Source organism: Triticum aestivum, chromosome 3A (genome assembly GCF_018294505.1).
Source record: "Triticum aestivum cultivar Chinese Spring chromosome 3A, IWGSC CS RefSeq v2.1, whole genome shotgun sequence".
NCBI classification, from domain to species: Eukaryota; Viridiplantae; Streptophyta; class Magnoliopsida; order Poales; family Poaceae; genus Triticum; species Triticum aestivum.
The window spans coordinates 98874241-98898256 of NC_057800.1; the positions used below are offsets into that span (position 1 = coordinate 98874241).

Consider the following 24016-nt stretch of genomic DNA (forward strand, 5'->3'; position numbering starts at 1 on the left):
CGGTACCCTGGCCCGGTATGCAGAGATAACCTTGTGTGCTCGTTGTTGAGATTATGGTACTGTGTCCCCGTGTGGGACGTTTATGTTTTGGCCACGACGGTGGTCGTTGGTGTCTTTGGTAGACACGGGGCCACCCAGGAATAGCCTGATGGGGAATGAGTCGGAGTGGCCGGGAGAGTGTCATAGCAATGGAGGGATTTCGCCATACTGCCGTTGGTCCACCCCGAATAGGAGTGCGAGGCCATGGGTTCCCGTGGTGTGGGTACAGTGCGCTACCTCTGCAGAGTGTATTAATCTATCGATAGCCGAGTCAACGATTACGGACACGCTCGAAAGTAGGCACACCATGGGTCAACGTTTAATAAATCTTCCACACTAAGTTATGAACTTTGCACTGTTGATGATGGTGGGAAGGTCATCTTGCTGTTTGAGACCAAGTGTTGGTCGTGGTTGTGATCGCCGGAAGGATCACCGTTTGAGACCAAATGTTGGTCGTGGTTGTGGTCGCCGGAAAGCTCACGAGGTATCCGTAGTTAAGACCATGAGGTTGGTACGTTTGTGATCCAAGAGCGATCACCGTTGGTAAGCCAGTCCGAGGGACTTTTCTCACAAAAGCATGATCACAGCATGTTGGATGCATTGTTGTATTATTAATAATTGGTTAATTATCATGATATTGTTTATCATTATGTTTATGCTTGTTGTGAGCTTGCAAGTAGATTCCATGTACTGACCTAGCGTGTCATGCCAAATTTCAGGAAAGTCTCGTCGGAAAGGAGTGTTGTCTGAGTCTAGATCGTGTCCACATCGGTGTCCCTGTGCTATGGAGTTCCGCTACGACGTTGTTCCGCTGTCGTGTAGTTGTTATGATCGAGGCCCCTTTATGTTCACTAAATAATGTACATATTGTTCAGCTACATCGTGTGTGCCGCTTGGCCTCACCATCTGTTGTAATATAAACTTTGATCCGCTAGCGTCAATAAAGCGATTGTTTTCTGTACCAAGATGTTGTGTGTTGCCAGAAGACATGGTCTCTGGGCTGGCAATGCATGGTGAACCGGTTGCTCTGAGCCGGGGTGCCATAGTGGTGTGATCCTCGATACGGAGGGAGCGCTTCATGTTTCCATTGACTGTTATGACACCGCATGGTCCGGGCATCTTGAGCTTGAGATAAGCATAGTGTGGCACCGCATTGAATCGAGCAAACGCGGTTTGTCTGAGCAGTGCGTGATAGCCACTTCGGAAGGGGACGATATCAAAGATTAACTCTTTGCTTCGTAAGTTGTCCGGAGATCCTAAGACGACCTCCAATGTGATTGAGCCCGTGCAACGGGCCTCTACAGCTGGTATAACTCCTTTAAAGGTAGTTTTGGTGGGCTTGATCCTTGATGGATCGATGCCCATTTTGCGCATTGTATCCTGATAGAGCAGGTTGAGGATGCTGCCACTATCCATGAGGACTCATGTGAGGTGGAATCCACCAATTATTGGGTCGAGAACTAGTGCGGCCGAACCGCCATGATGGATACTGGTCGGATGGTCCCTGCGATCAAAGGTGATCGAGCAGGACGACCATGGGTTGAATTTTGGGGCGACTGGCTCTATCACGTAGACGTCCCTGAGCGCGCGCTTGCACTCCCCCTTGGGGATATGGGTAGCGTATATCATGTTCACCATTTTGACCCGAGGGGGAAACTTCTTCTGTCCCCCTATGTTCAGTGGATGAGGCTCCTCGTCATCGTCCTCGCTTTGCAACCCCTTTTCCTTGTTCTCGTCATTTAACTTGCCGGCCTGCTTAAAGACCCAACAGCTTTTGTTGGTATGATTGGTTGGCTTATCGGGGGTGCCGTGTATCTGACACGGACGATCGAGCATGCGGTCCAAGCTGGATGAGCCCGGATTGTTCCTTTTAAATGGCTTCTTCCGCTGGCCGCACTTGGAGCCACTGAATTAGGCATTGACCGCAGTGTCATCGGTATTGTTATCGTTGCTTCGACGCTTGTGTCTGTTGCGTCGGGGCTTGCCGTTGCTATTTCTGGCTTCAGAGGTGCCATGTTCGCTTGCATTGTTATTGCTACGGTCTAGCCAGCTATCTTCGCCCGCGCAAAAGCGGGTCATGAGTGTCGTGAGGGCTGCCATGGACTTCGACTTTTCCTAGACGAGGTGTCGGGCAAGTCATTCATCGCAGGTGCTGTGTTTAAAGGCCGCTAGGGCTTCAACATCCTGACAATCAACGATCTGGTTCTTTTTAGTTAAGAACCTAGTCCAGAATTTCCTAGCTGACTCTCCAGGCTGTTGGACTATGTGACTTAGGTCATCGGCATCCGGAGGTCGGACGTATGTGCCTTGGAAGTTGTCGCGGAAGGCATCTTCCAGGTCCTCCCAGCTGCCAATGGAATTTTCGGGCAGGCTATTCAACCAGTGCCGAGCTGGCCCCTTGAGTTTTAGTGGGAGGTATTTGATGGCATGAAGATCATCACCGCGGGCCATATGAATATGGGGAAGAAAATCTTCAATCCATACCGGCGGGTTTGTTGTCCCATCAAATGATTCGATGTTCACGATTTTAAACCCTTCTGGGAATTCATGCTCCATTACTTCATCAGTGAAGCAAAGGGGGTGTGCGGCGCCTCTATATCAGGCCACATCGCGACATAGCTCGGATGGAGTTCGTCTACGGTTATCGGCCCGGGTGTGATTATGCTTGTCACATTCGGCTAGATGGTCGTCGTCATGTGTCGGGGCGTGCCCCCATGATCCGTAGATCGATCTGGTCTGTCCTGCTCTGCTGTCCAGGTCCTGTCACATGTCATATGTATATTCCCGAGGTGTTTCATCTCTGCCTTTACGGTGAGGTGGGACAGGTTGGTGTTCGGCTTGAGTTGTCGCTTCGTCCCGGCCACGTGGTGGTCGATCAACCGCATTACGCGCTGATGGTACGGGCTCAAGTGCCTCGTCATTGAATTGAGGTAGCAATTTGTGCTTCGCGTAACTTTTGGTTGGGCACTCAAGGCCATATTCCTCGGCTGCCAGGACATTAGTCCATCTATCGTTTAGCAGATCTTGATGAGCTTGAAGCTGCTGCTGCTTCTTTTTCAGGCTCCTTGCAGTGGCTATTAGCCGGCGCTTAAAGCGCTCCTACTCGAGAGGTTCCTCGGGCACGATAAAATCCTTGTTGCCGAGGCTCACCTCATCCTCGAAGAGCGAAAGATAGTTACTGTCCTTCGAGCTTCGTTTACAACCTGTTCATCGGGGCTGACTCTCTCATCTTCCCATTCGTCCTGTTCGGAGGTTGGCTCAACGGGTCTTCATTGTCCTCGGCATCGTCTAGAGTATTGTTTTCTCATGTGCCGGTATTGCTGTCTTTTCCGCAGCGTGATTTAGAGCGGCGCCGCAGTCGTCGGTGCTTTGGCTATATCTCAGGAGGTTTATCCTCGACTGGGTATTCTTTGTCATCGCCGTTAGCTTCTTTGGGTGTATCCACCATGTACACGTCATACGAAGAGGTGGTCGTCCAGCGTCCGGTAAACGGCGGGTTTTGGGCTTCCTCTTCTCCGGCATCGTCGTCCATACCATCAATGTTTTCAGAGTCGTAATCAAGCATGTCCGTTAAGTCCTCGATAGTGGCTATAAAGTGGTGGTGGGTGGGATGTTAAATTCCCTGCTCTCAGCCCCTAGTCCGGGCTGGGCATAGTTCGGACGTTGCTCCTCTATAATGACAAGGGATCGCATTAAGTCCAAAGCCTCGCTTAAAGGAGAGGTTTGGCCCAAGAGAAGATAGACCGTGGAGTACGATGAGAGGGAGACTCCTTGGCCGAACTTACACAATGCTGACTCTGAGGATTCGGAGCCCGCGTCCGGAGAAGGGTCTGGCTCCATGATGGCTGCCAGCGACACTACTTCCTCCGGCTCTCCCACAATGGGCTTAGTGGCTGCAGATAGTCCGGCGAGCTCAGGGAGCCTGTCTTCGGGCCTGTCCATATGCTCCGGATCTAAGGCCAGAGCGGAGATTGAGGGCGCGAATCCTTGGAATATCAAGTCTCCTCGGATATCAGCGACATAGTCCAGATTTCCAAAACTAATCTGGTGACCTGGGGCGTAGCTGTCGATCTGCTCTAGATGACCAAGCGAGTTGGCCCGCAGTGCGAAGCCATCGAACACAAAGATCTGGCCGGGGAGGAAAACCTCCCCCAGGGCAGCTTTGTTGTAGATGATTGATGGATCCATCGAACCTTCTAGTAACGATGCAGCGGAACTCTCAATGAAAGCACCAATGTCAGTGTCAAAACCGGCGGATCTCGGGTAGGGGGTCCCGAACTATGCGTCTAAGGTTGATGGTAACAGGAGGAAGGGGACATGATGTTTTACCCAGGTTTGGGCCCTCTTGATGGAGGTAATACACTACGTCCTGCTTGATTGATATTGATGAGTATGAGGATTACAACAGTTGATCTACCACGAGATCATAATGGCTAAAACCCTAGAAGTCTAGCCTGTATGATTATGATTGCCTCTATGGACTAAACCCTCTGGTTTATATAGACACCGAAGGGGCCTAGGGTTGTAAAAAATCGGTTACAGAGAAAGGAATCTTCATATCCGAACGCCAGGCTTACCATCCACGCCAAGGAGAGTTCCATCCGGACACGAGAGAGAGTCTTCTATCTTGTATCTTCATAGCCCATTAGTCCGGCCCATGTCACACAGGCCGGACGCCCAAGGACCCCTTAATCCAGGACTCCCTCAATCCCCTCTTTCTTCTAATGACCATCGGTATTTTACTCGAAACTATATTTTTATTCGTCACATACTATGAGTTTTGCTTGGAGCATCTTGTATGATATGAGTCTTTTCTTTTTTGCTTTTTGTTTTAAGTCATGAATCCTTTGTGGACACACCTATTTTAGAGAGCCAAAATTATGCTATGACTTACTAGAATTGCTCTCTTTGCTTCACTTCAATCTTTATGAGCTGTGGAATTGCTCTAGTGCTTCACTTATATCTTTTTGAGCACAGTGTGCTTTAGTATTTTTAAGAAAGTCTCTCTTGCTTCACTTAAATTATTTTGAGAGAAAGAAATATGATGCTCATGATCTTCACTTATATTTGTTTGAGCTTATCAAAAGCAACATATGAAAACTAGTCCCAAAGTGGTAGGTATCCAAAGAGGATATAATAAAAACTTTCATGAAGATCATTGGACAAAATAAACTTGATTCTTTACAGTAGTTTTGAGATATGATGATGTGATATGTGAGTCATGTTGATGAGTAATTATGCTTTAGTAAGAATATTGGTGTTAAGGTTTGTGATTCTCTATGCAAGCACGAAAGTCAATAGTTGTGCAATGAAATTACATCCTACTTGTGGTGCATTATTCGGTGTTAATTATTCTTAATGCTCGCTTATGAGATTTTTCGTTTCTTGGTTGGTCGCTTCTCAATCTTTTGCTAGCCTTCATTTTGCACTAAGTATGATCACTACTTGTGCATCCAAAATCCTTTAAACCAGTTTTGCCACATGAGTCCACTATGCCTACCTATATGCAGCATTCTTTTGTCCTTCTAAGCAAATTTGTATGTGCCATCTCTAATTTTCAAAATAAATTTCTCTTTTGTGTGCTCGTACCGCTCATGAAACGGTAGGGGGTGGCTGATATATTTCCATGCTAGATATGTTATTCTCAAGATGAGTGTTTATTCACTTGTCATTGCACGAGAGTATGACAAAGGTATTAGGAATGCCCAGTCCTGAAATGAAAAATGAATTTACTTTATGTTGTCAAATAATAAATTCCTTGGAAAGTGTTGGTATGGAAGGCTCCCGTGGATACGGCTAGCCATGGAAAGTGAAAGTATGGTTGAAAAAGGAATAAGCTTCAATTTATGTTTGGGAACCACCTATGATATATCTAGCATGGAAAGTATTGGGAACTACTCGATCGATTTCGTTGACAGAAAAGCATGCCTCCCAAAATGTTTTTATCTCTATCTTTTTCGCTTTGAGCTCTAGCACCTCTACAAATCCCTACTTCCCTCTGCGAAGGGCGTTTCTTTTACTTTATGCAATCTTTATTTTTATTTGAGTCTCCATCTTCTCTTATAAAGCACCAACTAAGGGGCACTATGATCGTACTTGAGCATTGGATGTAGCTAATATGCGAGTGTGTTTCATGAATGGATCAATGATTCAGCATAATGGGCTAGAGATAACTTATTTTAGCGTTGATATTCTGAAAGACATGGTTGCTTGTTGATATGCTTGAGTATTGAAATTCTCATGTCAAAACTAGACTATTGCTTTGAACCATATAAAAGTCCAAATGTCCATGCTACAAAGAAAAGAATATGTGATGAAGATGTTAGGCAGCATTCCACATCAAAAGTTCTGCTTTTATCATTTACCTACTCGAGGACGAGTAGGAATTAAGCCTGGGGATGCTGATACGTCTCCAACGTATATATAATTTTTTATTGTTCCATGTTGTATTATTATCATTCTTGGATGTTCTACAATTATTTTATAGTCATTTTGTATCATTTTTTGGTACTAACCTATTGACATAGTGTCGAGTGCCAGTTGTTGTTTTCTGCTTGTTTTTTACATCGCTAGAAATCAATATCAAACAGAGTCCAAATGCAGTGAAACTTTTTGTGGAATGTTTACGGACCAGAAGACACCCAATGGGCCGGAGAAGCACCTAGGGGGTGCACCGAGGGGGGCACAACCTACCAGGGCGTGCCTGGGCCCCCAGGCGCACCCAGGTGGGTTGTGCCCACCTCGGTGGCCTCCCGCACCACCTCTTTGCTCTATAAATACCCCAATATTCCAGAAACCCTAGGGGAGTCGACGAAAATCAATTCCAGCCGATGCAAGTTCCAGAACCACCAGATCCAATCTAGACACCATCATAGAGGGGTTCATCATGTCCATTGGTGCCTCTCCGATGATGCGTGAGTAGTTCATTGTAGACCTACGGGTCTGTAGTTAGTAGCTATATGGCTTCATCTCTCTCTTTTGATTCTCAATACAATGGTCTCTTGGAGATCCATATGATGTAACTCTTTTGCGGTGTGTTTATTGGGATCCAATGAACTTTGAGTTTATGATTAGATCTATCTTTTTATCCATGAAAGTTATTTGAGTCTTCTTTGATCTCTTATATGCATGATTGCTTATAGCATCGAATTTCTTCTCCGATATTTGGGTTATATTTGGCCAACTTGATCTATTTATCTTGCAATGGGAAGAGGTGCTTTGTGATGGGTTCAATCTTACAGTGCTTGATCCCAGTGACAGAAGGGGAAACGACATGTATGTATCGTTGCTATTAAGGATAACAAGATGGGGTCTACTTATACATAAATAGATCGTGTCTACACCATGTTATCATTCTTATTGCATTACTCTGTTTCTCCATGAACTTTATACACCAGATGCATGCTGGATAGCGGTCGATGTGTGGAGTAATAGTAGTAGATACAGGCAGGAGTCGGTCTACTAATCTTGGACGTGATGCCTATATAATGATCATTGCCTGGATATCGTCAAGATTATTTTAAGTTTTATCAATTGGCCAACAGTAATTCGTTTACCCACCGTTTGCTATTTTTCTCGAGAGAATCCACTAGTGAAATCTACGGCCACCGGGTCTCTTCTTTATTATATTTGCCTTCGCGATCTATTTTTATTTGCTTTTATTTTCAGATCTATTAAACCAAAAATACAAAAATACCATGCTGCAATTTATTCTTATTTATTTTATCCCGTGTTCCCGCGAGATCTATTTATCCAATCTATTATAATTTTATCTATTTTTTTACCCGTGAGGGATTCACAACCCCTCTCTTACGTCAGGTTGCAAGTATTTGTTCATTGTGTGCAGGAGTTGTTTACGTGGTGTTGCGTAGTTCTCCTACTGGTTCGATAACCTTGGTCTCATCACTGAGGGAAATACTTACCATTGTTGTGCTGCATCATCCCATCCTCTTTCGGGAAATACAGACGTAGTTCTACCAAACAACAAAGACTCAAATAACTTTCATGGATAAAAACATAGATCTTATCATAAAAACAATGTTCATCGGATCCCAACAAACACACCGCAAAAAGAGTTACATCAAATAGATCTCCAAGAGACCATTGTATTGAGAATCAAAAGAGAGAGAGAGGAAGCGATCTGAGAAAGAATAAGATATCATTATTCTCTTTAATAAACTTTTGTCTCGTAGCTACTAACTACGGACCCGTAGGTCTACAATGAACTACTCACGCATCATCGGAAAGGCACCAATGAGGATGATGAAACCCTCCGTGATGGGGTCTAGATTGGATCTGTGGTTTCTGGAACTTGCGGCGGCTGGAATTGTTTTCCGTCGACTTCCCTAGGGTTTCTGGAATATTGGGGTTTTTATAGAGCAAAGAGGCGGTGCGGGAGGCTACCGAGGTGGGCACAACCCACCAGGGCGCGCATGGGTGCCTAGGCGCACCCAGGTGGGTTGTGCCCCCCTCGGGGCACCCCCTCTGGTACTTCTTTGGCCCATCGTGTGTCTTCTGGCCCAGAAAAATACTCCAAAAAGTTTCATTGCATTTGGACTCCGTTTGGTATTGATTTTCTACGAAGTAAAAAACAAGCAAAAAATAACAACTGGCACTGGGCGCTAAGTCAATAGGTTAGTCCCAAAAAATTATGTAAAGTTGCTATAAAATGATTGTAAAACATCCAAGAATGATAATATAACAGCATGGAACAACCAAAAATTATAGATATGTTGGAGACGTATCAATCATCACTTGGTTACAATCTTTCGAAAACCCCATCGGGTGCCCCTAATGAATGTGGGTGATGTTGAACTAGGTCATCGCTTGATGAAGAAGTGGTGTACTGAAGCAAGTTTTGTGTGTGTATAAAAGATGGATCAGATTTGAGGTGTGTCAACCGTCCCAAGCAAACATGTACATCCACACTACCTCTTATGGGACGGGGCATTATTGATTACCTAGTCTGATACTAGCATGGTGCCCACACACTAGCGACGGGGGTGACGTGAGTTCACTCTCGGGACGGGGTCGTGCTTGGATAGGCATCCATGACTGTTTTTAAAGGGCACCAGACACACCGTTGGTCTCTTCGTGTAGATGCGACATTGAATAGGGCAGAGTCCCAATATCTTTTATGATTATAACACGAAGGTTGTGTACCAACGAGTGGAATCTATGTTAGTGTCGCCTAGGGAAAGATAGTGGTCGGGTGCTTACCCCGAGTACTTGAGGTACTACGGGTCATGGATGACACGGAAGTTCCCTAGATCTTGTGGGTAAAGTGTAAAACCTCTACAGAGTGTCAAACTATTCGAATGGTCGTGTCCACGGTCAAGGAAAGTTGGGTTGTGCTACTTAAACTATTTCCGGAATTCTCTTACACACTCGGTTAAGTACTTTGTTGATGCAATTCGTGAGAAGTAGTGACAAGCTTGAGACTGAGTTGTGTATATCTCTTTCTCGATGTTGATGTCGGTAACCTCTTCATACATGTTCTAGACGCATTCCTGACACCATTAAGTATTGATCATACTTGCATAAGAATAACTATCTTACCACAGACATGCCAACATAGTGATATTACCATGCATACTTTACTATGTTTCCATTCATGGGTTGCTTATGAGCACATTCAAACGTACTCACTGGCTTGTCCCTGGCTATTTGCTTGGCAGGCATGGAAGAGCAGGAATATGAGGAATAATTCTTCGGTGACGATCATGCGAACTAGGACTCTTTCCCAGTCAGAATGCATATTGGGTTAAGGCAGATGGCATGGGTTCTACTTATCGACGAAGATTTCCGCTGCTTGTGCTTTATTGAAATTCAGCCCTTGAGGCTTTATCTATGTAAGACTTGACCATAATGGTCATAATTCATGTAAGATGGTATGTATGGATGTAAGACTATTGATATTCATTATGTGTGTTCAGTGAGCATTGATCCTTGGGATCACTGTGCACGTGTAATAGGTGGCTTCGACTGTGTAAGTCAGGGTCCCCATAGTCCTCTAATCGGTTTTAGCAAAATTTTAGTTACGTAGTTTACCAGTTTAACAAATAATACTAGCTACCTACGTCCACAACATAGGCGATGATTCTTGATGCTAGATTAAGATTCGGGGTGTGTGAGAGAAGAGACTTAATAAAAATCTCTAGCCCCACAGTAAACTTCATCAAATACGTGTGACCCCCTAGAAGATCATCCATCTTCAGCACCCTCTTGTGTGCGCAATGGTTCACTATTCTTGACTATGATGAGGCCCAAAGAACTGTTAGAAGATTGTCGAGAGCAAAAGCCAATTGTTAGAACTTTGTGCAAAGCCTCATCATGTCGTCAATGAATTGAAACGAAGCAACACTCGAGGGAAGCGTAGGATGAACATCAAACCCTCACACCCACATGTGATCTAGATCGCAAACTGCACCTACTCATATAACTGCTCATGATGCAACTATTGGGGAATGTAGTAGAAAACAAAAAAATCGCACCTAAGCACACCCAAGATCAATATGAAGATGCATAATGGGTTGGGATCACAATCGTTACCATCATCAAGTTCCTTCAGAATAAAAACGATCCCGCGAACTACCCACGAGTAGTCCCTCGAACGAAAGACCGAAAGCAAGTCCTATATACTTGGTTGCAAGCGTGCAGCCTTCACGATCCGACGGTGCTTCATTGTCTAGAGTTAATCGTCATCGAAGAATTAGAGGGAGGAGATTAGAAATGCACTGGGCTTCTAATTTTGAGGATTAGAGGAACTAGACTAAGCTCTGATTAGTCAAATAGGACCAACTAGAACTAGGGCTAGATGAACTAGAGGAGGATCTAAAACTTGTGTATAGAAAAGGTGCAAAACCTCTAGTATATATAGGTTAGGAGGAGAGGAAGGGGCGCCACACAAGGGGGAAAGTCCCCCCCCCCCTTACGCCAGCCATTGGAAGGGGGAATCCCTTCCCGATTTGGCATGCCTCCCCTCCTTCCAATAGGAAAGGGAGCACCACCCATATTGGACCCTTGTGGCCCAATATACCTTCCACTGTTTGGCCTTTTAAGGCCCATTGATATTAAATTAAATATAAATGCCTTCTAACATTTACTAGAGCATATTATATATAATTTAACATCCCTAGGAACATTTTCCACCTATATATTAATTGTCGCTAATACCCGGTATTACCCGATACTCTACGAAACCCTTGTAGTGACCCCGAAACGCCTTTGGATCCTATCAAACCTATTTCAAGTATTTATGAAATAATTACACAAATATATTATCATCACTCTTGCATTACTAACACTTAGCAGATCTTGATTGCCTTAAGCTTGTGACCCGTAGGTTCGGTGACTCATAGACATGAACGAAACCCCTTCATTCAATGATCGACATCGGGACCATGGACATCCATATCGATCCCTATGATCACAAGAATGATATTCGACTTAACCTTTGGTTATCATGTGATGTTCCTTTTGCTTTTCAATACTTCAAAAAGACATTGTCCTCCTGAGTCATCAAATACTTACTATACAGTTATCCTCGTTATCGGTTTTGTTCTTTATTGTTGTTGTGTTTCGGCACCTCGGTGACGTAGTCACCTGTTTTTGGCTAGATGATGATAGATGTCGAGAGGGCCCTAAGAATATCTCTCCATCATCGGAGGAGAAAATCCCACTCTTGAGCTATCTAGTCCCTTGCCAAACTTTCCGATGAGCCCGTAAGCTATTACAATTGATTACAGACAATATAAACTCAATTCATAACAGACAAGTATGGGTCGATTAAATATGATCATTCTTGTAATGTCATAATCTCAATGTTTTTTAGGACTTGTTACACTTAACGATATCTTAAGATCCAGAAAACATGATCATTAACAACACTTGAGCTAATCCTAGAGGCAAGACTAGCACCCTTTTATTTTACTATTTATCATTCCACACGCGCATGAGTTTTTCACTGAATCGCATATTCCAGGATCATACCAGTTATAGCATAGAATATAAACTCTATAATATGAATATGAAAATATAATGATACAAATATTATTGCCTCTAGGGCATATTTTCAACAATGTACACATCTGAAATTTAACAATAATTGTCGTGTCCCATCTACAATTGTTTATAGGGAGCAAAACCCTATAGTTGCTATCTGTTAAAGGAACATTTTTCCTAGTTTTTCTTGCCATGTGCAAATGAAATTGTTGGCCAATTCATATGGTACCATGAAAGTATTTTGGCCAAGGAAAAAATATTCGTGGTAAAAAATTTAGTATTTTGACCATGGAAAACTTAGTAATTGAGCCTGGCTAATTTTAGTAATTGACCATGGCAATTTTTGTTATTTGGACCATGGCAAAAAAATTATTTTTTTACCATGACAAATTTAGTAATTAACCATGGAAAATTTTAGTAATTGTCCATGGTTTTTTATTTGGTCATGTTAAATTTATTAATTGACCATGGTAAATTTAGCTTATTAATCATGTCCATTTTCATAATTGACCATGGAAAATTTATTTTATACACCACGTCAATTTTAGTTTTATGTACCATGGCAAATTTAGTTTATTACTCATGGCAGAAAAATTCTTCTCATGGCAATACTCACTTTTTTTGAACCAGGTCAATTTTAGTTGATGATTTTCTTACTTTTGAGCATCATGGAAATTGATTCATATGTAACTTAGTGATCTTACATCATTTTTGACATCAAGGTGGCAAAAATGACATTAAATTTTTCCATCATCATACACTTTCACACATTTTTGTATTTAATGTTCTTTTTTCAACCATCATGGTAAGCATCATGTGTGCATCATGGCTAATTTACACCACTTTTGGCAAACACTTTTTGCCATGAGTAAAATACAGTGAAGATCCTAAAAGTATTGCAAGTGTGTCAAGTGAGTCCTAAAATTTTAAAATCGTTCATCGTGGGTCCTTTATGTGTATTTTACCAATGACTTTAGCACCTACTTGTCACACTTGAAATACTTTAAAAACCCATGGTGAACGACTTACACACATTTAGGACACGTGGTGAACGATTTCAAACTTTTAGGACCTACTTGACACAGTTGGAATAAATTTAGGAGCTCCAGTGTATTATACTCTTTTGCCATTAATGCGTATTTTTAGGAGCATCACAAATTTCTTTCCTTTTGCTACTTGGCAAAATTACCATTCTTGTGATCACGACAAATTTAGTTTATGGTCATGGCAGATTTATTTTCATGCATCATGTCATTTTAAGTGTATGGAAAGTGGTTGTTACCGTGACAACTTGTTTTTGGACCACTTCCAAAAATAATTTAAACGGCAATTTTTTTTAACATGTCATTTTTACTTTTCTTGTTGGACCATGGCAAATGTTTATCCATTTCAATGCATTTTTATCTAGATCCATATGAACATGATGGTTGTTTTGTTATTTTGTCTTATGAAAATTTTGATTTATTTTTGTTTTGATATTTAAATTCACGTTCAAATACCAGTCTTAGGATTGCTACTTGTAGGAAGAAACTTAACATTGTTCAAATTCATGTTCAAAGAACCATAAAGCTGGGCCTCCTTTTTTGGCTCAATTGTATCCACCAAGTTCCGTTTTCAACAACCTGAATGAGCGTAAAAATGACATGAAGGCCTGAAGGGGTGTTCGCGTTGGGGTAGTTCCCCATCGTTTCTCGTTCAATCCCTCGTCATAGTCAAAAATTCGCATGGCACTTAAGTGCGAGGGCACACACACACTTACATGGGCAAGCAGGTGTGTTGGTTCACGCCGTGATTTGTGCACTTGTGTGTACTGGAAATTATGAAAAAGCAATTGTAATTCATATGCTATGAATACATCTGAATACTGTCCAGTATACAAGTCGTTCTTCTACATATATGTCGTATGTACTGTTGTCTATTATTCTTCTTTTACTATGAGAGGACCTTATATGTTTACTTCCTTATTTCCTTCTCATCGCCTTCCTCCTGTCTCTGCATTCTTAATCTGGATGAACTCTTCTTTTTGTACATAACCACTATTCTTTCATTTTATCTCATCAAATGCTTTCTATTCCGTTCGGATTCACCTAATTTATTTGCTTTGTTTCTTCATCTATTCTTGGTATAGGCTCTTTCAGACCGGAGTTTGATGGATTAAGGTTGCAATTCAATAGGTAATTTATTCTGTTACTCCTTTTTTGCTACTATTCTTGCTTACTCACATAGGTCGTTCATATCCTTCATCTACTATTTTTGCTACTATTCTTGCTCGGTCCTGGAGAGGTTGGTTCCGACGATGGAGCATCGTGTGGGCCGGGAGATGTTGCTTACTCCTTCATTTTGCTGCTATACTTGCTCGGGCATGGAGAGGTTGGTTCCAGCGATGGAGCATCATGTGGACCACATCCACTAAGGTGACCCCCCCCCCCTCGCGCACTTCGTTGGATTGGGGCCGTTGTTGTGTGGCTTGATACAAAACAGCTTCAGCCAAAGCCCAAAGTGGGGTTCTATGTGGAGGAAGGCCTCGCAGAAGGTTATGTAGGTGGCCATGTGGAGGATGGAGTTGGGCACAAGATGATGGAATTGGAGCCCATAAAAGAATAATAGGCCCCAAAGAAAGGGGTGGATTGGGAATCCGAGACCTCAGATGAGGTGAGAGACAAAGATGACTCGTTCACCCTCCTTAGGACTTGTGATCCTCGAAGCCGAGTAGATCTCATCCCCTACCAGGGCGAACGACATTTGACCATGCTTCGGGACGGAAGGTAGCCGCTCCCCTGGAGCTAGGTGATGTTTCCCATGGTGATGATGGAAGGCATCCACACACCTCTCTTGCTGGCGGCCTTCTCCTCAGTAGCCTGAGCAGCAAAACTCTTCCCCTTTTTAGCCATCTTCTTAAGGTTGCGGGATTGGGTTGAGAGGATCCAAGGTGGAGATGTGTCGTAAGGCTCTGGGTGTTGGAACTCGAGAAGTCTTGGGCGCATTCCTTCCCTTTCTATAGTCTGGGTGAGGGCGAGGAAGCATGAGGTGAATTGGATGCATTCCTCCCTTTTCTATAGCCTAGTAAAAATGTCAAGAGATGCCATGCCGCATAGCTAATCTGCTAGTTCCCAATACGACATGCAGTATATGCGCGCGGATCAACGGATTTTGTTTATGATGTTGCCAAAAATTCATAGCATGATCCCTTTATCAATAAGACGTGCCAATGGAAATGGCCTCGAGCCGCAATAAATTCGGCTTAATGACTATTGATGGGACCTTTTGGTTCCACAATAAGTGGTGGCGCTTTAGTTCTCGGGCTAAAGCTGGCAGAGCCTGACCCAGTCAGACCACTGCTTTCACATAGAAATTCTTCGTCGTTAAGCTAGAAGGGTCGTTGGAGTCAATACAGATATATCGTTCTTATAGGGAGCCTTGCTAAAAGATGCCCTGTTACCTACAGTAAATCATTGCTTGGGTTTACACATGGATGCAGTAAAAGAAGGAGACGAAAATGAAAGGTTAACAAGGACTTTGGATCCTGGGAGTCCTCGGATATGGTGTCAAATTGGAAGAGAACTCACCTACGAAGCCAAAGACCCAAAGAAGTTGTCGCAAGGAGTCATTCATGGTCCTCAGCTTGAAGACTAGTTCAGGGGCTACTAATGGTGTCTTGGATTAGGGGTTACTCACCACGTCAGCCTACCATTGATGGGTTGGGCCGAGGACCACCGTCAACCGAAGAGTGGACCACGCAAGCTATATCCCTCAGCGTACTCAAGATGGAATCCTCTGAAGACTTGGCGCATACTTCAAGTCATATTCAAATATTCAGCATGTTTTATCTCTAGATGAACTAACCATGTGTAACCCTAGGTACCCCTCGGTCCCTATATAAGCTGAGGGTTTTAGTCCGTGGCGGCAGGTTAGATTCATTCATACGATCTCGAGGTAGATCATCATGTACTTTGTACCCCATCAACAATCAATACAATACAAGCAGGACGTAGGGTTTTACCTCTTTGAGAGGGCCCGAACATGGGTAAATATTGTGTCTCTCTACTCCCTGTTACCATCAAGCCAAGATGACCATCTCAGGACCCCCTACCCGAGATCTGCCTGATTTAGCTCCAACTATTGGCCCGGGTGACGATGCCCTGCCACGAGGCCCGAATAAAATCTCCCCAAGTAGGATTCGAACCTACGACCAGTCAGTTAACAGCCGACCGCTCTACCACTGAGCTACTGAGGAACAAGGGGGGGAGGTGGGGGAGATAAAAACTTTTGGATATATTGATTCGGATTGAATTGCAAATACCATTGAATGAAAAAATGAAATTCTATTTTCAGGGAAATTTTTGAATAAGAGATAAATAAACAATTGAATTTGAAAAAAAAACTTCTTTCTATTTTGGGTGGAGTCTTGGAGTATTTCAATAGATCGGTCATATAGGCCTGAGTCAGACATCAAATAGCTTCGATTTGCATTATCCGTTTCCCTTACTTTGTCTGTGTCAACAAACAATTCGAAATACCTCGACTTTTAGAGGCTGGGGATGATGGTGCTTATGTGGAGGGGAGGCGGGGGTGGGATGCACCGAACACTATGTGCGGGGATCCCTCTCGTAGCTCCGGAGGATGCAATGAGGGTGTTGTGGCTTCTCGCGGCGACGACGCTCATCGATGCCATCATCACGGTCTCGATTGTGTTGGGTGGCTTATTTTTTTCGATGACAACAAGCATTATGCATCCCACTCATCTTTGCCATGTTTTCCCGTCATTCTTCTATGTTCCCATGCCACTCTATTTTGTAGCACCATTTTTTTGTTTGGTAATCACCATTGAGAACACATGACAATTTGTTTTCAGATAAAATGCATACATCATATTAGGGACACAATTTCGTTTGGAGAACATTTTTAAGTTGCCATCATTTTTTTGCCATGGCAAAAATTTGATGCTCAACATATATGCATGGTATTGAGTTTTTGCATTGGGAAAAATACCCTTTGTACAATTTTGTTCCCCTAATTATGCATGGTACCGAAAGTTACCATGGCAACAAAATGGTGTTGTAAGGCTGATCGCAATTTTAGAAAAATGAAGTATAATATACACGGGAATATTTTAATACCTTTGTTCTATGGTTCATGGCAAATAGGGATAAAAACATGTACAAATTTGGTTTGACGACCCATGGAAATTTTAGGACATTTCCACATCCCAAATGTAACTAAAATTGCCATGTCCCATCTACATTGTTTCTATGGAACAAGACCCTATAGTTGCAATCTTTTAAAAAGAAAAAAATCCTCTCATTTTTTTCCATGTGCAAATGAAATTGTTGGAAAATTCATATCGTACCATGAAAGAATTTTTGCCATGGCAAAATGTTCATGGTAAAAATGGTATTTTGACCATAAAAATTAGTAATTGATCCTAGAAAATTTTAATAATTGACCATGGCAGTGATAGTTTATGGATCATGACGATATTAGTTTACAGACCATTGCAACTTTTTAGTATTATTTTTACCATGGCATATTTTAGTAATTGACCGTTGTTAATTTAGTTTATGGATCATGGCCTTTTCGTAATTGACCATGGCAAATTTAGTTTACATACCATGGCAAATTTAGTTTATTTCTCATGGCAAAATTATTCTTCTCATGGCAATACTCACTTTTTTTAACCATGTCAATTTTAGTTGATGCTTTTCTTACTTTTAAGAATCATGGAAATTGGTTTGTATGTAACTTGGCGAGTTTACATCATTTTTGCCATCAAGGCGTAAAAAATGACACTAAATTTTGCCATCATCGTACACTTTCACACATTTTGGTATTCAATGTTCTTTTTTCCAACCATGACGACAAGCATCACATGTCCATCATTTTACACTGGCCACTATTGCAAACTTATACATGTTTTGGCCATTAATGTGTGTTTTTAAGAGCATGGAAAATTTATTTCCTTTTGCAACATGGCAAAATTACTATTGTTGTGACCATGACAAATTTAGTTTATGGTCATGGCAGGTTTATTTTCATGTGTCATGTCATTTTTGGTTTATGGACAGTGGCAAATTTTTGTTACCTCGAAAATTTGTGTTTGAACCACTTTCAAAAATTAATTTAAACCATGGCAAAAAAAATTGTAACATGACAATTTTAATTTTCTTGTTGGACCATGGCAAATGTTTATCCATTTTGAATGCATTTTTATCTGAATCCATTTGAACATGATGTCAGTTTTGTTCTTTCATCTTATGGCAATTTTGATTTATTTTTGCTTTGATATTTAAATTCACGTTCAAATACCAGTTTTAGGCTTGCTACCTGTAGCAAGAAACTCGACATGGTTCAAATTTACGTTGAAAGAACAATAAAGCTGGGCCTCCTTTTTGGCCCAATTGTATCCACCTGCTTGATGTTCGTTCCCTCTCATGCATGGGAGGGGGGCTGCTCTAATGATGAATCTAATGACATATGTTCGGTATTCTAGATGTAAATATTTTTCTTCATAAACTTCGTCAAAGTTTGTGATATTTGATTTAAAAAAAACTATATGCACTATGTTATGTAACGCAGGAAGTATTATATTCCATATCTGCCGCTCTATCAGTATTGGGGTCCTTGAAATATTGTTGAGACATCTGGGAAAATGTGATGTTTGAAATATTGTCTGACCTTGTCCACGGACTGGGCCTGTGTCTAGATTTTGAGCCCAAAGGCCGGGCACAAGCCGACCATATTAGCGATTTAACGAAGAGGCCCGATCCGAGGCCCAACGGGCTTTTTTTTAAGGTCACCGGGGGGAGGCGAAGCCTCCCACCTGAATTGTATTCATTTTGCCTATAAGACTTTGCGGCCTTGTTGCAAGATAGGGTTCAAGTGAACCAGAGGTACATAGGGCACAAGGGAGAAGAGATAAAGCAAAACAACACATACTGACAACACACAAGGGAGAGAACAAAGAGGGAAACACAACACAAAACAAACAAAGAGCACCGCCTGTGCAATCGAACGGCATCGGCCAGCCAAAACCAAACCACGACACTGCAGCATCGATGCAGTCGTAAGGCTTCGCGCATCCGAGATTGCACAACGCCGCGACACCACATGTGTCGTGGGGCACATTCGAAGGGTCACACGAGACGAGACGGACGTCACGGTGCCTGTGTGCCACCGGCGTAGTCGAAGAGCATAGCCTAGCGGACCAAACCATGGCACTGTACCTTCGACGCAATCGAAAGGCACCTGCGCAACTAAGACTGCACAACGCCGCGACACCAGCTGTGTCGGGGGTACATTCGAACGGTGATGCGAGGCCGAGACTGCGCCACGACACCTGTGTGCCACCGGCGTAGCCGCAGGGCACCGCCTAGCAGAGACACACCAAGGAGCACTCGAGCACGAACACAGCCAAAGAAGAGAACAAAACCACCGCCGACCCCAAGCCGGCCGCACCACCACCAACAACAACCACACACCACCCCCAACCAACCACATGGGCCGTCGGTAACCACCCACAGTCAAGGTCTCCAAGACGATGCCTCCATGGAGGTAGCGACGTACACAACGTCGTCATCGCCCGATCCAGCAAAACCAAATCATGGACCTTCGCCCGGAGACCTAGACTTGAGGGATTTTAGTGATTTGGACTCTTCAGCAACGCGCCTACAGGGAGGAGGACGACACCAAAAGGCGTCGCGGATCACCGGCATCAACCGAGGACTCTACAAGGTTTTCATCCGGAGCCAAACACAACGCCTCGCCTCAAAATCCGAAGATCGGGTCACCTTCGGCCGCCGCAGCAGCCCCGGGGAGGGGAGAGGAGCACCCCCACTGCGCCATGAGAAGAGGGCCGCAATAGCCGTCGCCATGAAGCCTGGGACCCCCCCCCCACCCTCACATAAGCTGGACCGGTCCGGAGCCGGCAGCAGGCACCAGCTGCGCCAAAGCGCAGGGTGGCGGGAGGGAGGCCGGAGAACGCGGGCGCCTGCCCAGATCTAGAGCCACGCAACGGCGGCGGCACCAGCCAGATCCGGGCAGATGCACGCGCGCCTGCACCAGCATAGGTCGTGCCCGGCTCCACCGCACGCGCCGCACAGCAGCCAACCCCGGGAAACCCCGAGCCGCCGGAACTCGAGAGTTTGCCAAGCCGGATTGCCGCCGCGCACCACCACGACATCCACCAGCCGCAGCCAGCCGCCTGGAGCTCCCAAACGGAAAAAGGCAGGTCCCACCGCCGCCAGCCGCCAGCGGGCTTTGCCCAGCGACGTGTCTTTTTATATCAATTGAAATTTTAAATGAGTTGACTAAAGTATAAATAAATTCAATAATACATGCATGGCCACGCATCGCCCGTCGGTCGATCGGCCGCCGCCGCAGCTGTGGCATGTACCAGCGTCTTCTCTGCAGTGGCAAACAGGCGGTGCTGCTGTTCGTTTGCAGCCTTGCAGTAATTGTACGTCCTATCATCGCTGAATCAGTAACAGAAGAGAGTAGTGGTAGAAATTAAGATGCTGAGGTGTGACACATAATACTACTAGTTATTACTTTGCTAATATATAAACATGCAATAAATACCACACTATAGCATATAAGCTTCGAGTTATATACTGTATACATGATGTAGATGTTCGTTTAATTCTTATAGTTCATTTCATTTAAAATTAATTAGTTTTTATAAAAAAATTAATTTATTTTAAGATTCATGAAATTGTGCGTTGTAAAGCATAAAGTAAAAATAAATAATGGCAATTCATCTAAAAAAAGAAAGTTTGGGCAATGATGATACAGAAGATTCTATAACAAAGAAGAAGTGCTTGTGTTTTGAGGTTTGTGCATTACTTAAGTTCAACCATGGAGTCTTCTAGATTGTACATATGGCAGAATCTGATAAAATGTAGATGATATCCAACAGCCACTAGTGCTCGGATTTGCTATCCCTGCACCGTCGGATTGGCTTCATCCAATGATAATTTTTTTAAAATTATTTGCACATTATATAAATAAGGGTGTGGCTTTCGATCGCCCAGCTCAGCTGACTGTACGTACGTACAGCGACACCTGAAGACGAGGGAAACGTGCTCGGCTCTGGGCTGTAGGTGCAACCAGACCGGCGACCTACACGAGCATGGCACACGTACTAGCCGGGGCCTCGCTGACAGTTCGGGCGGATGGTTCCAGGTCCACGCACGGGCGTGCTGGCAGCTCACCCGCCGTGCCTCCAACCAAACCCGGACCGGACGGACCCAAGACGAAAACCTCGAGTTATCCAGCAATGTCAAGAGCGATCTGTACGTACGACCATGCATGTCCTACTGCGATCCATGAAATCTATGATTAAACCTGCATGCATGCGTCTCCATCAGCTCACCTGTCTATCTATCTGTCTGTCTGTCTGTGTGATCGACCAAAGGAGAGACAGAGAGCTCGTGCATGGGACAGAGAAGAAGAGAGGAGAAGGGAAGAGAAGAGGAACAGCGCAAGTTGCCTCTTATTGCGTCGCCTGGCCGATCAGCTGCTGCTGGCTGGTGTGACGGTGTCTGTCCCTCTGTCTGGCCCGGCCGATTGACTGACCGGCTCCATGCCATGGCATGGCATGCAAAAGCTGGAGCCGGACACCTCAACGTGGGCTCGATATGCAGCCGCGATTGATCGATTGATCGCCCGCCGATAAACAAAAGGTCCAGACAGCTCCAACCGGGTCGCAACAGCAGCACCGCAAGCAGACCAAAGGTTGTAAAAGATCTCAAAGCCTCAATCACTGCCGTGCATATTACGATCTAGTACGTGTTTCTTTTCAAAGATGTTAACTATTCAAGTATCTCTGCCCTCTACAACGACTCAACGTCAAACGACTAGTCGAGACATGGACGATGCACACAGTCACACCAACTCTGAGCTCTGAACGCAAAACATGCGTGATTACGAGGAGAGGAGACACCGGATATTCGCCTCGAGGTCCGTCCTAATGCGAGGTCTTTGTTGGAACATTGGACAACTGTGGCGATGGAGACCATGAGGCTGGTTGTAATGGTAGTATCATAGTTAGTATTATGCATTGGCAACTAGGCAATTTTGATGAGATGTCATAACATTAAATGAAGAAAAAGAGGGTGTAGTATCATATCATGATACCATATCATAATAAATGTTATACTACTTTGCGTCATGCATGCCAATAAATAGAGTAGTACATGATACTAATATATGATACTATTCATTAGGAAGGTAGTATCATACACTAATATCATATACATTATACTAGTATATGATACTCCCCGTTACAATCAGCATGATGTAGCCAAGCAGCTGTTCTTGCATTGAATCTTATGATACCTATTACCTAGATAGATTAATTATTGGTATATTATACAAGAAGCAGAGCAGGTGGCAATGCTTTTCGCCGTTCAGCAGTTGACTATCGTATGTGTGCATTCAAGTCAAGTGATGCGTGACATCCAAACCGCCTCCGTATAGATGGTTGGCGTTGATAAACATAATATTCAGATCGGCACGAGCTCCTACGGCACCTTGTAACCAACGTTGACGGGAGAGATAGACTACTGCACGGATGTTCTTATAGCAGAAGCCTTACCTCTCAAATTTAGCCTAAATTTAGCGCAAAGGGTGGGATGTCATCGCCTAATCATCAACTCTGACAATTTTGAGGTGATTGAGACCATGCAGGACGGAGGACATTCAGCGGGAGCGGCGGCGGCAATCTTCGATGACTGCTATCACTATGCTTGTGACTTTATCATGACTAAATTCGAACATTATAATAGAGAGGCAAATAAAGTAGCACATGAACTTGCTAGATTAGCTAGATTTTTTTCGACTTCGGATTGGTTTAAGGAGCCTATTAATGAAATTGTGACGCTTTTCTCACAAACGATGTATTGGTTATTGCTAATGAATAAAATTTCGTTTTATTTCAAAAAAAAAATGTTGACGGGAGAGAGACGGAGCCACGTAGCCGAGGCCCTGTTTGGTTTCAATAAATCACCTGACTTATAAGTCAGGTGACTTAAAACCAGTGACTTATAAGTCACGCCTGTTTGGTTGTCATCTGACTTATAAGTCATCTGAACATACCTTCTCACCTTGTTATTTAATGTAAAGGTGATGGTGATGGGACCCATGCAAAAAAGGTGACTTATAAGTTTTAAGTTGGGGTGGTGCAACTTATGACTTATAAGTTGGGGTGACTTATAAGTTGGGTCCGTTTGGTAAAATAAGTTACTTTTTTCACTTTTTGACTTATAAGTTGGTGACTTATTTGGAACCAAACAGGGTCTGAACCAGGTCCATACATACGTCAACAAAATGTTACTATTAGGACTCCTTTGACCTTTCATAGCACTAGATGACCCGTTGCGCCGAAGGCGCAAGGGGCAAGAGTAAGGCATGTATTGTGAGAGTAAACATAAAAATATTTAGGGGCAGATTGGTACACAGAATATTTATAATGCTATTAGAAAGAAAGGAATAAGCATTATGCTTGGCGAAAGATCAGTAGATGGATGTGGTGCACATGAGTAATAGCATCTGGGGTTACATAGATTATAATATAGGCGGCAGTTCTACAAAAGCAATGCATGGCATCATTGGAGACCACAGGTAAGGTTCATCCTATCATAGAGCCAAATTAGATGTTTTTAAAGCCACAAGCTATGCGTGCAGAAGGCTTGTGTTGCTGTTGATGGTCCATTTAGAGCACATGGATGATGAGAGTCAGGCAGTGCTCTGCGGTAAGGTTGAAATGGAAGGTGCATATATCTCCTTCATGGATGCTTGCACAGCGGCGGAACTCTGACCAGTTTCTGGTTATTGTTGCTCTCTTGTCTGTTCCCAGCATGATACGACAATTGGTGTGCAGACTGCTGTTTGCGAGCTTGACCTTGAGCATGTCATCATCTGGCTTAATGTACTTTTTGAGGTTTTCTTTGGTGTAGTGGACTGGAAAATACTGGTACAC

General features: G+C 43.6%; 1 non-coding gene across 1 annotated transcript; it reads right to left on the reverse strand.

Annotated features, from left to right (window-relative positions):
- Nucleotides 1-16204: 16204 nt before the first annotated feature.
- Nucleotides 16205-16276, reverse strand: TRNAN-GUU (transfer RNA asparagine (anticodon GUU)). The gene has a single exon. It is a non-coding gene; the product is annotated as a tRNA-Asn (tRNA).
- Between the last annotated feature and the right edge of the window lie 7740 nt (nt 16277-24016).